The 12,995-nt window shown below is 37.6% G+C and overlaps 1 protein-coding gene across 5 annotated transcripts in view; it reads right to left on the reverse strand.

The window, feature by feature from the left end:
* The window catches only part of ARID2 (AT-rich interaction domain 2), a 232,164-nt gene that overhangs the window by 21,030 nt on the left and 198,139 nt on the right, over positions 1-12,995 (reverse strand). The window lies entirely within an intron of this gene.

A 12,995-nucleotide genomic window follows, 5' to 3' on the forward strand; every position in this document is an offset into this window, starting at 1 on the left:
AATTAATTTTAAGTTTAATACCCTTCATTTCCAATTCCTTAATTTCAAAGAAATTTCATTAAAAATCTGAGTAATGAAATATTTCAAAGCACAACAGAACATTTTCTTATAAACAAATATCATACTCTATAGTTCTTTTAGAAGTTGCTCAAGCACTCATAGATTCCTTATTACATATAATAAACCCTAGCAGATCCAATCTAACAATCTAGATGCTATAAATTTTGGTGGTTGTTGTTAGCTGCCATCAAGTTGTCCCTGACTCATGGTGACCCCATGCACAAAGGAATGGAATGAGACACTGCCCAGTCCTGTGGCTTCATCAGTTGTAGACTGAACAGCTGTGATCTATATAGTTATTACTGGGTGATTTTCAGGAGTAGATTGCCAGGTCTTTCTTCTTAGTTTGTCTTAATATGGAAGCTCCACTGAAACTAATTCAGCATCACAGCAACATGCAAGCCTCCATCACCCAAACCCAGGTCTCCCAGATGGAAGGCAAGAATTCTACTACTGAACCACCATCCACCATTACACCCATAAATTTCATTATGCCTTTTTAGCCGAGTTCACATTTTGTATGTCCAAGTTGAAGAAGTCACGTCTCTCATTTTTGCTGTATCATGCTCTATTTGTTATCAGGGCTTAACAATACAAATGTCTGATGGGGTAAGTGGCAGACGATATAAAACTGAGGAAGTCAGATACTATTTTCTCTTATTAACTAGGATACATGGCAGTGAGAGAGAACACTGGAAAGTAGAGAGCAAAGAATGCAATAAAAATTATTTAGTAGTTCAAACATTTGTATAACCAGTATCTTTAAAATCTATGGCAGAGATCTCTTAGAATTCATTTTGTATGGCTGTCATATAAACATATCTATATGTTAATTTACTTCTATATTTTGAAAGTTAAAAATATGCAGGCTATATCCAATACTTCAAATTAGTATTCCTTCTGGAAATAATTGACATTTAAAATATTTATTAAAAAAAGTAATTAAATATTGAATTATAAAAGACAATGTTTAAAATTACAGATTATACATTTCATTTCCATTCATATTCATCTATATAACTACTTACCAAAAAGCTTACTGCAAAACTAAAATAAGTAAACACTTTAGTGCTTAGTGTTCTCGTAATTTTTGGTGTTCACAATGCTATTTCATTAATATGAAACAAAAATATGACTAAAGCTCTGTTATATATACTAATAAGTGTCTATACATACAAGGAAAAATTTCTTAGTGTGCTTTTAAGACTTTGCCTAAATACTATTAAGTCATTAATCGATATGTAAAGCCTTTACACATACACTGGTATATATGCATAAACCAAAATCCAAGTGTACTTTGTCACTACTCATAATGACTTCTATTTCTAATACATAAAAAAATTAAGTTTATTTGTAATGCACAAAATGGATGACTTTCCAGCCACAGGGGGCTGGCAGTATTTCTTTAAAACAATTTTAATTACTAAATATATACTACCGTGTGTGTGTGTGTGTGCGTGTATGTGCCTTTACAACAACTGCAATTTTTAAGTTGCTCATCATTTTACCTGCCTATAGACAGAAAGCATCTAAGAGAGACTTCTTGTACTTCTTCCTTAATCCCAGGTCTATTTCCCTCTATTTATGTAACTTCGCAGATCATACAAGCCATTTATTGATTGTAGTGGTTCAAAATGAAGTTCTAATATAAGTATGAATGAAGCTAGTTATAACGATCATATGTGGGTAAAAGTTAAGGTTTCCAAATCCATTCAATGGAATACCTACATTTTAAAAGTTTAAATGTAATTTCAGGGTACTGAACTCTAAAGAAATGTAATACACATACTGAATTTTCAGAACACTATGGATTTTCCTGGGGTAGGGTGAAGAGTAAGAGATGAGGCAGGATACCACTACTGCTTACTGTTTTGTTTTGTTTGTTAGGTGCCATCCAGTTGGTTCCAACTCATAGTGAGCCTATGTACAACAGAACGGAACACCGTCTGGTCCTCACATTCGTTATGCTTAAGCCCATTGTTGCAGTCACTGTGTGAAATCATCTTGTTGAGGGTTCTCCTCTTTTTTGCTGACCTTCTACTTTACCAAGCATGATGTCCTTCTCCAGGGATTGATCCCTCCTGACAACATGTCCAAAGTACGTGAAAAGTAGTCTCGCCACTCTTGCTTCTAAGAACCATTCTGGTTGTACTTTTTCCAAGGCAGATTTGTTCATTCTTTTGGCAGTCCATGGTATATTCAATATTCTTCTCCAATACCACAATTCAAAGGCATCAATTCTTCTTCTACCTTCTTTATTCATTGCCCAGCTTTCACATGCACAGGAGGCAACTGACTTTAAGCTATGCAGTATCCCCTTGTTCTGTTCAAACGACTGCCTCTTCATCTATGTACAGGTGTCTCACAAGCACAATTAAGCGTTCTGGAATTCCCATTCTTTGCAATGTTATGTTATCCATAATTTGTTATGATCCACACAGTCAAATGCCTTTGCATGGTCAATAAAACACAGGCAAACATCTTTCTGGTATTCTTTGCTTCCAGGCAGGATCCATTTGACATCAGCAATGATATCCCTGGCTCCGTGTTCTCTTCTTACTAGAAAACTTTTTTCACTATTCTCTTTACAGCAATCACCAACCCCATCCCTCCTCCCAAGAAATCACAAACAAACATGCTCATTTAAGGAAATGGAAATATTCAAAAGAGTGTCTAAGAGAAAACAAAAATCCCCATGTGATTCAATTACAAATTCATTTGACTGTATGGATCATAACAAATTATGGATAACATTGTGAAGAATGAGAATTCCAGAACACTTAATTGTGCTTGTGAGGAATCTGTACATAGATCAAGAGGCAGTCGTTTGAACAGAACAAGGGGATACTGTGTAGCTTAACATTTTGATATATTTCCCATAAGGTTTCTCTCTGTGTTTCTGTTTTTAAACAAAGCTGGGACTGTTTCTGGCACAATTTTATATACTGCTACCATTGCTGGCCAATACGGTGCTTCTGCACAAATAAAAAGAACCCTTCCTCATGATACTTTACCACCATCTGCTGAAAAAGTGTTTTAATAAATACACAATGTAAGACATGTACAATGTGAATGGTGACCCTTTTGATGTGTACAACCATATGCAACAGCTCTGGGCAAATAACATTTCTCTGAAATTAATCTTAATCTGTAAAAAACCTGTTGTCGTGGAGTCAATTCCAACTCACTGCGACCTTATAAGACAGAGTAGAACAGTCCCATACGGTTTTCCTAGGCCATAATCTTTACGGGAGCAGGGTACCACATCTTTCTCCCATGGAGCAGCTGGCAGGTTCAAAACTGTCAATCTTTCAGTTAGCTGATGAGATATTAACCACTGTGCCATGAGGGCTCCCTGAAATTCATTTTACTTACTGGTAATCTAGTTTGCAGGGTGGTTGTAAAGTTTAAATTTGATGACACGTATGAAGTTATTTGGCAAATAGTATGCCATAAATAAATGACAGCTTTATCATCATCATTAGCAGTATTTACAATATTGGTACCAGAAAGCTCGTCTTTCACCTTGCCCATTTTGCCGATCCTCTATCCTGAGGCCTTCTCCACAACTGTTCCTAAATTGCCAAGCCTTGCTCAGTGAAGTTTGGTCCCCTTTCAAGTTAATGCTCTCCACTGTCAAGAGGTTTTCACCATCACTTAAAACTCATTTGATTCATTTCTGCTCCTGAGAAGATTTCATATAGAAACTGCTCCAAGGTTTTTCTACTTTTATTAAGCACTGAGCTTTAATCTTATTTTGGAGCTCGTCTTCCCCCTGTATTAGTGTGAGTTTTGCAACTATAGGGATAATGTCTTACTTTTATATCTCTGGAAAACCAAAAAAAAAAAAGCTTATTACTGAAAGAATTTGAGTTTATTCTATTAGTGCTTCCTTACCTTCCTCCTTTTCTACATAAAATCTTCTATCATTACTCATTCTTTCCTTCCAATGGATTTCAAAATCAACAAATACAGTATCCACCACTTCCATGGTGAAGTCTTTCACTCATGCACTGGATGTTATTCCTTCGTAAATCATCTTCTCTCTTGCACCTTCTATCTCTTCCTCTCTACTGAATCCTACCCTTAAGTATAAAAATACATGTGCTATTCCCATTAAAAAACAAATTAAACAGTGCTTTTATTTTTGGTCCTGTTACTTTCTCAAAAGAAGGAACCAGAATTTACCAGTATTTGGAAAAGCAATATAAAACTTTATTAATATCTAATTCATTTATTATATTAACTGCAACTGATACTTTTCTCTCACTCATTGGCAATCTTTCAAAGATATCATAATTTTCAATACAATTTAAAATGGATAGTCCCCTGCTCGTTATTGTTTAAATAACTGTGGCTGAAGTACAGGATTAGTTTCTGAACAGAAATACTGGTGTTCTTGGAAACTAAATATTGCTGTTGCTACAGGAATGAATTCTCCTTTCGCAGCCTCTTTGCCACAGTCAATCCAGATTCAAAGCCACAGGAAGGAGGAGCAACTGACTGACTGGTTTATCTGTTATCCAAGTGAAAAGCTGTTTGTTACAACTGAACAAATATACATATAAGGCACTAGATACAAGTTTCCAGATTCCAGCTACTCTAAAAAAACCAAACCAAACCTGTTGCTGTTGAGTCAATTCTGACTCATAGCGACCCTATAGCAATAGCCATTACTTTATTGGTGTACTTTATACCATGATTATTTCCATTACTTTTCCTCCCATCAAACAGAATTTCTTAGGCATCATAAGTACATAAACAAGTGAAGTAAATAAAGCACATTTCTTCTACCATATTAGCAGTTTATTCTTTAACAACCTGCAATTTACTCAGAAGGTCATACATATTGAAATATTTTAATAATTCACCATATTTAAAAGAATTTTAACACAGACATCTGTAACTATAACACTAAGATTGCTTTTTGTTTTGTTTATAAAACAGTAAAACATAAATAAAAGGGCTACAAATAACACTTTAGCACAAATAGTTTAATTTGGAATTTTCTTAGTTGCTCAAGGTTTTGGCACATTATTTTTCTTTAATGACCAAGAAGTATCCCATGTACCTTGTCACTGCCCTCCTCCTGCGAAAACTTATTTGACTTAAAATACAGGATATATATTTTTTCCCAGGAATATTCTCTGGTTTAAAATTAAGATACGCATATAAATGCTAATAAATGCACGTTAATACCATACATAAAAAAAATTTACACTGCAAACGTTTTTCAATAGGAAAGGCTATATTACTGGCTGTACACAATTAAGCTTTACCTCAATCCTGGATCTCTTAATTGTTTTATATAGGTAATAGTCTATAGCAAAAGCTACATCAAGGCCATGCGTTATTTTATATTCAAGTGAGATTTAGTAACAAGTTGATAATTCAGGGCAAAAAAATCTTTTGGGAAAAAAACCAAAACGAAACAACAAAAAATGAACACCCTTGGCGGGAGAATAAACCCACTTTTCTTTTTTTCACTAGCCCACTTTTAACTTCACCACTGTTGTTGAGTGCTATAGAGTCAATTCCAACTCATAGCGACCCTGTATGCCAGAGCAGAACTGCCGTGTCAGATTTCCTAGGCTTTAATTTTTACGGGAGGGTATCGCCAGTCTTTTCTCCTGCAGAGCTGGTAGGTGGGCTGGGTTAGCAGCAGAACACTTAACCATTGTGCCTTCACGGCTCCTTTACTGTTAAAAGAAACTAATTTATTGCCTTGATACAGGTCTAAAAATTACAAATGCTAACTGGACATCCCAAAATCAGTACTGGCGTTCTTGAAAACTAAAAGCTGCTGTTGCTATAGGTATGAATTCTCTACTCTCAGCTTCTTTGCTACAGTCAACGAAGCTTCACAGTCAGACAGGGGCAACTGATTAACTCGTTTAGCTCCAAAGGCAACAGGGAGGAAGCAAATATTTGGTCTTTCTTGGCTTTTGTAGGGAAAGGTTGATCCTGCCTCCTAATAAGTTTCAAATTATGGGAAATACCTCAAACACAGAAAGGAGTTCAGATGCAGGGCAGCCAAAGCCAAGAAAATGTCCATTACAAGTATCTTTTTCACTATCTTCTGCTCTATCTCCTTTTCTTTACTTGTAAGGATAGAGGAAAGGATTTCTGTATTTGCTCTTTGATCCTCCAGTACAAACTTCTTTCTACTAACCTTCCAGGTTTGTGAAGCAGCCACTTATTACACACAGCAAAATATATAAATATATTCTGAGACACTGTTTAAAAACTTATAAAAATTTGCATGTGTACCCTCCATTGAAATATGAATATTGGACTGAAATCATACACATGGTGGTGGATTTGCCCAATTTCAGCATTACGATAAAGTTATACTTAATAAATTAGGCTGAATTTGGAGATAAAACAATTGGTGATGTGTATATTTGCATGTTTTTTATGAGATAAATAAGGCATACAAATTCATTTGAGACTTTTACATTGTAGCTTGGATACTTGGACTCCTTGAAATATACGGCAGTGTATCACTTCACACTGTCCTTGACAAAGCTGCATATAGCACAGAGCACCTCCTTACTATGTATCAGGCACACTCACGCACATCATATTTATTTCCAGAGTTGCTCTTTGAAAAAGATATAATTATTCTGACTTTACTGCTGAGAACCCTAGCTTTTAAAAAAGTAAATTTCCCAGTGTCACAGAGCTAAGTGGCAGAACTCGGATTTGAAATGAGGCATGTCTAACACAGAGTCTCTGGGTGGTAGAGTTTAACATGCTTGGCTGGTAACAGAGAGGTTGGAGGTTTGAGTCCACCCAGGCGCCTCCGAAGGCAAGCTACTACTGAAAACGCTATGGAGCACAGTTCTACTCTGACACTCGTGGGGTTGCCAAGTGTCAGAATTGCCTTGATGGCAACTGGTAAACGTCTAACACTTAAGTCCTGATTTTTTCCTGTTGTTGTCGTTAGGTGCCGTCGAGTCGGTTCCAACTCATAGCGACCCTATGCACAACAGAACGAAACACTGCCCAGTCTTGCGCTATCCTTACAATCGTTGTTACGCTTGAGCTCATTGTTGCAGCCACTGTGTCAACCCATCTTGTTGAGGCTCTTCCTCTTTTCTGCTGACCCTGTACTCTGCCAAGTATGCTGTCCTTCTCCAGGGACTCATCCCTCCTGACAACGTGTCCAAAGTATGTAAGATGCAGTCTCGCCATCCTTGCCTCTAAGGAGCATTCTGGCCACACTTCATCCAAGACAGATTTGTTTGTTCTTTTGGCAGTCCGTGGTATATTCAATATTCTTCGCCAACATCACAATTCAAAAGCGTCAACTCTTCTAGGGTCTTCCTTATTCATTGTCCAGCTTTCACATGCATATGATGTGACTGAAAATACCATTGCTTGGGTTAGGCGCACCTTAGTCTTCAGGGTGACACCTTTGCTCTTCAACACCTTGCAGAGGTCCTTTGCAGCAGATTTGCCCAAAGCAATGCGCCTTTTGATTTCTTGACTGCTGCTTCCATGGCTGTTGATTGTGGATCCAAGTAAAATGAAATCCTTGACAAATTCAATCTTTTCTCCATTTATCATGATGTTGCTCATTGATCCAGTTGTGAGGGTTTTTGTTTTCTTTATGTTGAGGTGTAATCCATACTGAAGGCTGTGGTCTTTGATCTTCATTAGTAAGTGCTTCAGGTCCTCTTCACTGTCAGCAAACAAGGTTGTGTCATCTGCATAACACAGGTTGTTAATGAGTCTTCCTCCAATCCTGATGCCCCGTTCTTCTTCATACAGTCCAGCTTCTTGGATATTTTGCTCAGCATACAGATTAAATAGGTATGGTGAAAGAATACAACCCTGACACACACCTTTCCTGACTTTAAACCAATCAGTATCCCTTTGTTCTGTCCGAACAACTGCCTCTTGATCTATGTAAAGGTTCCTCATGAGCACAATTCAGTGTTCTGGAATTCCCATTCTTCCCAGTGTTATCCATAGTTTGTTATGATCCACACAGTTGAATGCCTTTGCATAGTCAATAAAACACAGGTAAACATCCTTCTGGTATTCTCTGCTTTCAGCCAGGATCCATCTGACATCAGCAATGATATCCCTGGTTCCACATCCTCTTCTGAAACCGTCCTGAATTTCTGGCAGTTCCCTGTCGATATACTGCTGTAGCCGTTTTTGAATGATCTTCAGCAGAATTTTGCTTGCATGAGATATTAATGATATTGTTCTATAATTTCCATATTCGGTTGGATCACCTTTCTTGGGAATAGGCATAAATATGGATCTCTTCCAGTCAGTTGGCCAGGAAGCTGTCTTCCATATTTCTTGGCATAGACGAGTGAGTGCCTCCAGCGCTACATCTGTTTGTTGAAACATCTCAATTGATATTCCATCAATTCCTGGAGCCTTGTTTTTTGCCAATGCCTTCAGAGCAGGTTGGACTTCTTCCTTCAGTACCATTGGTTCCTGATCATATGCCACCTCTTGAAATGGTTGAATATCGACTAATTCTTTTTGGTATAATGACTCTGTGTATTCCTTCCATCTTCTTTTGATGCTTCCTGTGTTGTTTAATATTTTCCCCATGGAATCCTTCACTACTGCAACTTAAGGCTTGAATTTTTCTTCGGTTTTTTCAGCTTGGGAAATGCCAAGCGTGTTCTTCCCTTTTGGTTTTCCATCTCTAGCTCTTTGCACATGTCATTATAATACTTTGTCTTCTCGAGAGGCCCTTTGAAATCTTCTGTTTAGTTCTTTTACTTCATCACTTCTTCCTTTTGCTTTAGCAGCTCGACGCTCAAGAGCAAGTTTCAGAGTCTCCTCTGACATCCATCTTGGTCTTTTCTTTCTTTCCTGTCTTTTCAGTGACCTCTTGCTTTCTTTGTGCATGATGTCCTTGATGTCATTCCACAACTCGTCTGGTCTGCGGTCACTAGTGTTCAGTGCGTCAAATCTGTTCTTCAGATGGTCTCTAAATTCAGGTGGGATATACTCAAGGTCATATTTTGGCTCTCGTGGACTTGCTCTGATTTTCTTCAGTTTCAGCTTGAACTTGCATATGAGCAATTGATAGTCTGTTCCACAGTTGGCCCTGGCCTTGTTCTGACTGATGATTTTGAGCTTTTCCATTGTCTCTTTCCATCAAAAAAAAAGAAAAAAATTTTTTTTTTCTTTTTTTTTAGATGTAGTCAATTTGATTTGTGTATTCCATCTGGTGAGGTCCATGTGTACAGTTGCCATTTATGTTGGTAAAAGAAGGTATTTGCAATGATGAAGTCGTTGGTCTTGCAAAATTCTATCATTTGATCTCTGGCATTATTTCTACCACCAAGGTCATATTTTCCAACTACTGATCCTTCTTTGTTTCCAACTTCTGCATTCCAATCACCAGTAATTATCAATGCATCTTGATTGCATGTTCGATCAATTTCAGACTGCATCAGCTGATAAAAATCTTCTATTTCTTCATCTTTGGCCCTAGTGGTTGGTGTGTAAATTTGAATAATAGTTGTATTAACTGGTCTTCCTTGTAGGCATATGGATATTATCCTATCACTAACAGCACTGTACTTCAGGATAGATCTTGAAACGTTCTTTTGGACGATGAACGCAACACCATTCCTCTTCGAGTTGTCATTCCCAGCATAGTAGACTATGTGATTGTCCGATTCAAAATGGCCAATACCAGTCCATTTCAGTTCACTAATGCCTAGGATATCGATGTTTACGCATTCCATTTCATTTTTGACGATTCCTAATTTTCCTAGATTCATACTTTGTACATTCCAGGTTTCGATTACTAATGGATTTTTGCAGCTGTTTCTTCTCATGTTGAGTTGTGCCACATCAGCAAATGAAGGTCCCGAAAGATTTACTCCATCCACGTCACTAAGGTCGACTCTACTTTGAAGAGGCAGCTCTTTCCCCGTCATCTTTTCAGTGCCTTCCAACCTGGGGGGCTCATCTTCCAGCACTATATCAGACAATGTTCCGCTGCTATCCATAAGGTTTTCACTGGCTAATGCTTTTCAGAAGTAGACTGCCAGGTCCTTCTTCCTAGTCTGGGAACTCGGCTGAAACCTGTCCTCCATGGGTGACCCTTCTGGTGTCTGAATACCGGTAGCATAGCTTCCAGCATCACAGCAACACACAAGTCCCCACAGTACGACAAACTAGTTCGATAGCATGCATAAATTTATTACTAGGTAAAAAATGAGTTATACTTTAATACACTGTACACACAGTGTGTATTTTTCTTTTATTAATTTTTTAATGTTGGCAAATAAATTCCAAAAGCATATTAGACTCAAGAGATTGTCAATGGTACACAATTCTCCTTATTCTATGCAGTTTCCAATAAGGTTAATTTCTTCTGTTCTCAGATATATTGATGACACTAAAAAGGACTTCAATGGCCAAGTTCTTCTCCTGGTATATAATTTTATATCTTTGGTGAGCATCTTTATGTAACTGAACTCTCTGGCATTCAATGTTAGAAGAACAGGGTAAGAGAAAAAACTCTGCCATTATCTATAGATGAAATTAGGGCTTATCCTGATAATCTTTTATTTTTGGCACATCTGTGATTATGGCTGAAGGAACACATACTTCTTAACCTAATGCTACCAAAAATATTACTATATTAAATGTTATTACATGAAATGAACCTTACATTTATAAAGGCTCATTATTTCAAATTACAAATACAGTAATGTTAGCAAGATAGCAACAATCTTTTTTGATCTTTTACACAAAATCTTTTATAAATATAAAAACAGAAGAGGATGAACTATTATCTTGAGAGTTGAAAATGCAAAATGCCAACAAGGAAGGTAAGCAGAGAACTATTGACGATAAAATCAAGGTAGTCAATCTTCATTCAAGTCACTCAACAAATATTACAAGCCTTTTATTCCCAGGCATTAGTTCTCTTTTATGTGCCAGACACTGTGCTAATTATGATTACACTTCCAGAGAACAAAGCACAAAACCTCTGAAGATTTACTCTGGTCTTAATGACCAAATAATTCAGACAAAAGATGTTATGAAACTAACTTCAATTTTATTCTTCCACTGTCATGTAATCTAAGCTGCTGATCAATTTAACTGCTTAATAATATCAACCTAAACTGTCAATTTACCTAGAATTAACCAGTAGTTGCTGAAGGCAATGTACTACAAATTTCATCCCTGAATATCCTACTCTGTCAGATATTTTCAAGTTATCAAGATGGCAGTTTTATATATAACGTTCAACCAGTCTTTAGATACTTATTTACAATAAAATAAAATAGATAAAACTAAACTCAGTTTTTGTTAAATATTTGTATTTTTTCATTTAACTATTTGAACTAACCATGTATTTCTGAGATTTCAAGCATTAGAGGAAAATTAAAGATGTACCAGGAATTCCGGATGATATTTTTGGAGGAAGAAGTAGAAGTACTTTTATTGAGAATACAAATTCTAGATACCTAGAATCATTTATTTATTTGTAACATATAGTGAGGTTGATGTCTGCTGTTGTTGCTTTCTGTGATTTCCTGTTAGACCAACCATTACTCAAACCTTATCTTAATGTAAAAATACTACTCCAGATTGTGTAACAGGAGAAATAAAATTTTATAAAACCTTTAGGGGGAACTGAAATCGTATAAAATTCAACAGGAACCCAGTGGTTTGAGTCTTAATATCACCTGAAATTCTGGGGTGGTCAAGAAATATTATTCTTACTAGTACCAAGTAAAAGCCCCTGGTTCCTGAACAGAACAGTTCAGGATCCTCTCTGTCTTGGTTATCGGGTGCAGCTATAACAGAAATACCACAAGTGGATGGCTTCAACAAACACAAGTTTATTCTCTCACAGTCCAGTAGGCTAGAACTCTGAATTCAGTGTGCCAGCTCCAGGGGAAGGCTTTCTCTCTCTGTTGCATCTAGGGGAAAGTCCTTGTCATCAATCTTCCCCCATCAAGAAGCTTCTAAGCACAGAGACCTTGGGTCCAAAGGTTGCGCTCGGCTCCGACTGCTCCCTTGGTGGTAATGAAGTCCCCTTGTCTCACTGCTAGTTTCTCTCTTTTATATCTCAAAAGAGACTGATGTAAAACACAATCTAATCTTGTAGATGGAGTCCTGCCTCATTAACATAACTGTCATTAATCCCATCTCATTAACATCACAGAGGTATTATTTACAACACATAGGAAGATCATTATCAGATGACAAGATGGTGGGCAATCACACAACACTGGGAATCATGGCCTAACCAAGTTGAATTATATTTGGGGGGGGTGGGGGCGGGGGTCACAATTCAGTCCGTAACATCTCACCCTTTGCCCCATGTGATGGTTAAGATTGTGTGTCAGCTCAGCTGGGCCATGATTCTCAGTGTTTTGGAAGTCGTGTAATATTGTGTTCACTTCCCTGTTGAGATTTGATATGGGATCACTCCCATGAAGGATCTGCTGTGAGTAGCCAATCAGCTGAAAGGAAGTTTCCTTGAGCGTGTGGCCTGAATCTGAATATAAGTGGACGTTCTGGTTTTTGTCTGTTCTGGATCCTGCAGATGGCTCCTGTTCATCTGCTCTTCAGTTCTTGGGACTGGAGCTAGCAGATTACCTGTCTACCTTGGGTTCACCAGCCCCCGCAGCTACGCGAATCAGGAGAAACCTTGCAGTCTTGCCTGCTGATCTTCAGATTCGTCGATCTTCACAGCCTATGAGCAGGAGCCCTGCTCTCCAACCTGCTGATCTTGGGTTCACCAGTCCCTGCGGCTACATCAATCAGAAGAAGTCTCTATCCTGCTCCACAGACTTGGTACGTTTCAGCCTCTACAACCTCGTGAGCCATTTTCTTGATATAAATCTCTCTCTATATATACTTACATGCTTTACTGGTTTTGTTTCTCTAGAGAACCCAACATAAGACATCCCCCCAAAATTCAT

The sequence above is a fragment of the Loxodonta africana genome, chromosome 4, assembly GCF_030014295.1.
Source record: "Loxodonta africana isolate mLoxAfr1 chromosome 4, mLoxAfr1.hap2, whole genome shotgun sequence".
Classification (NCBI taxonomy): Eukaryota; Metazoa; Chordata; class Mammalia; order Proboscidea; family Elephantidae; genus Loxodonta; species Loxodonta africana.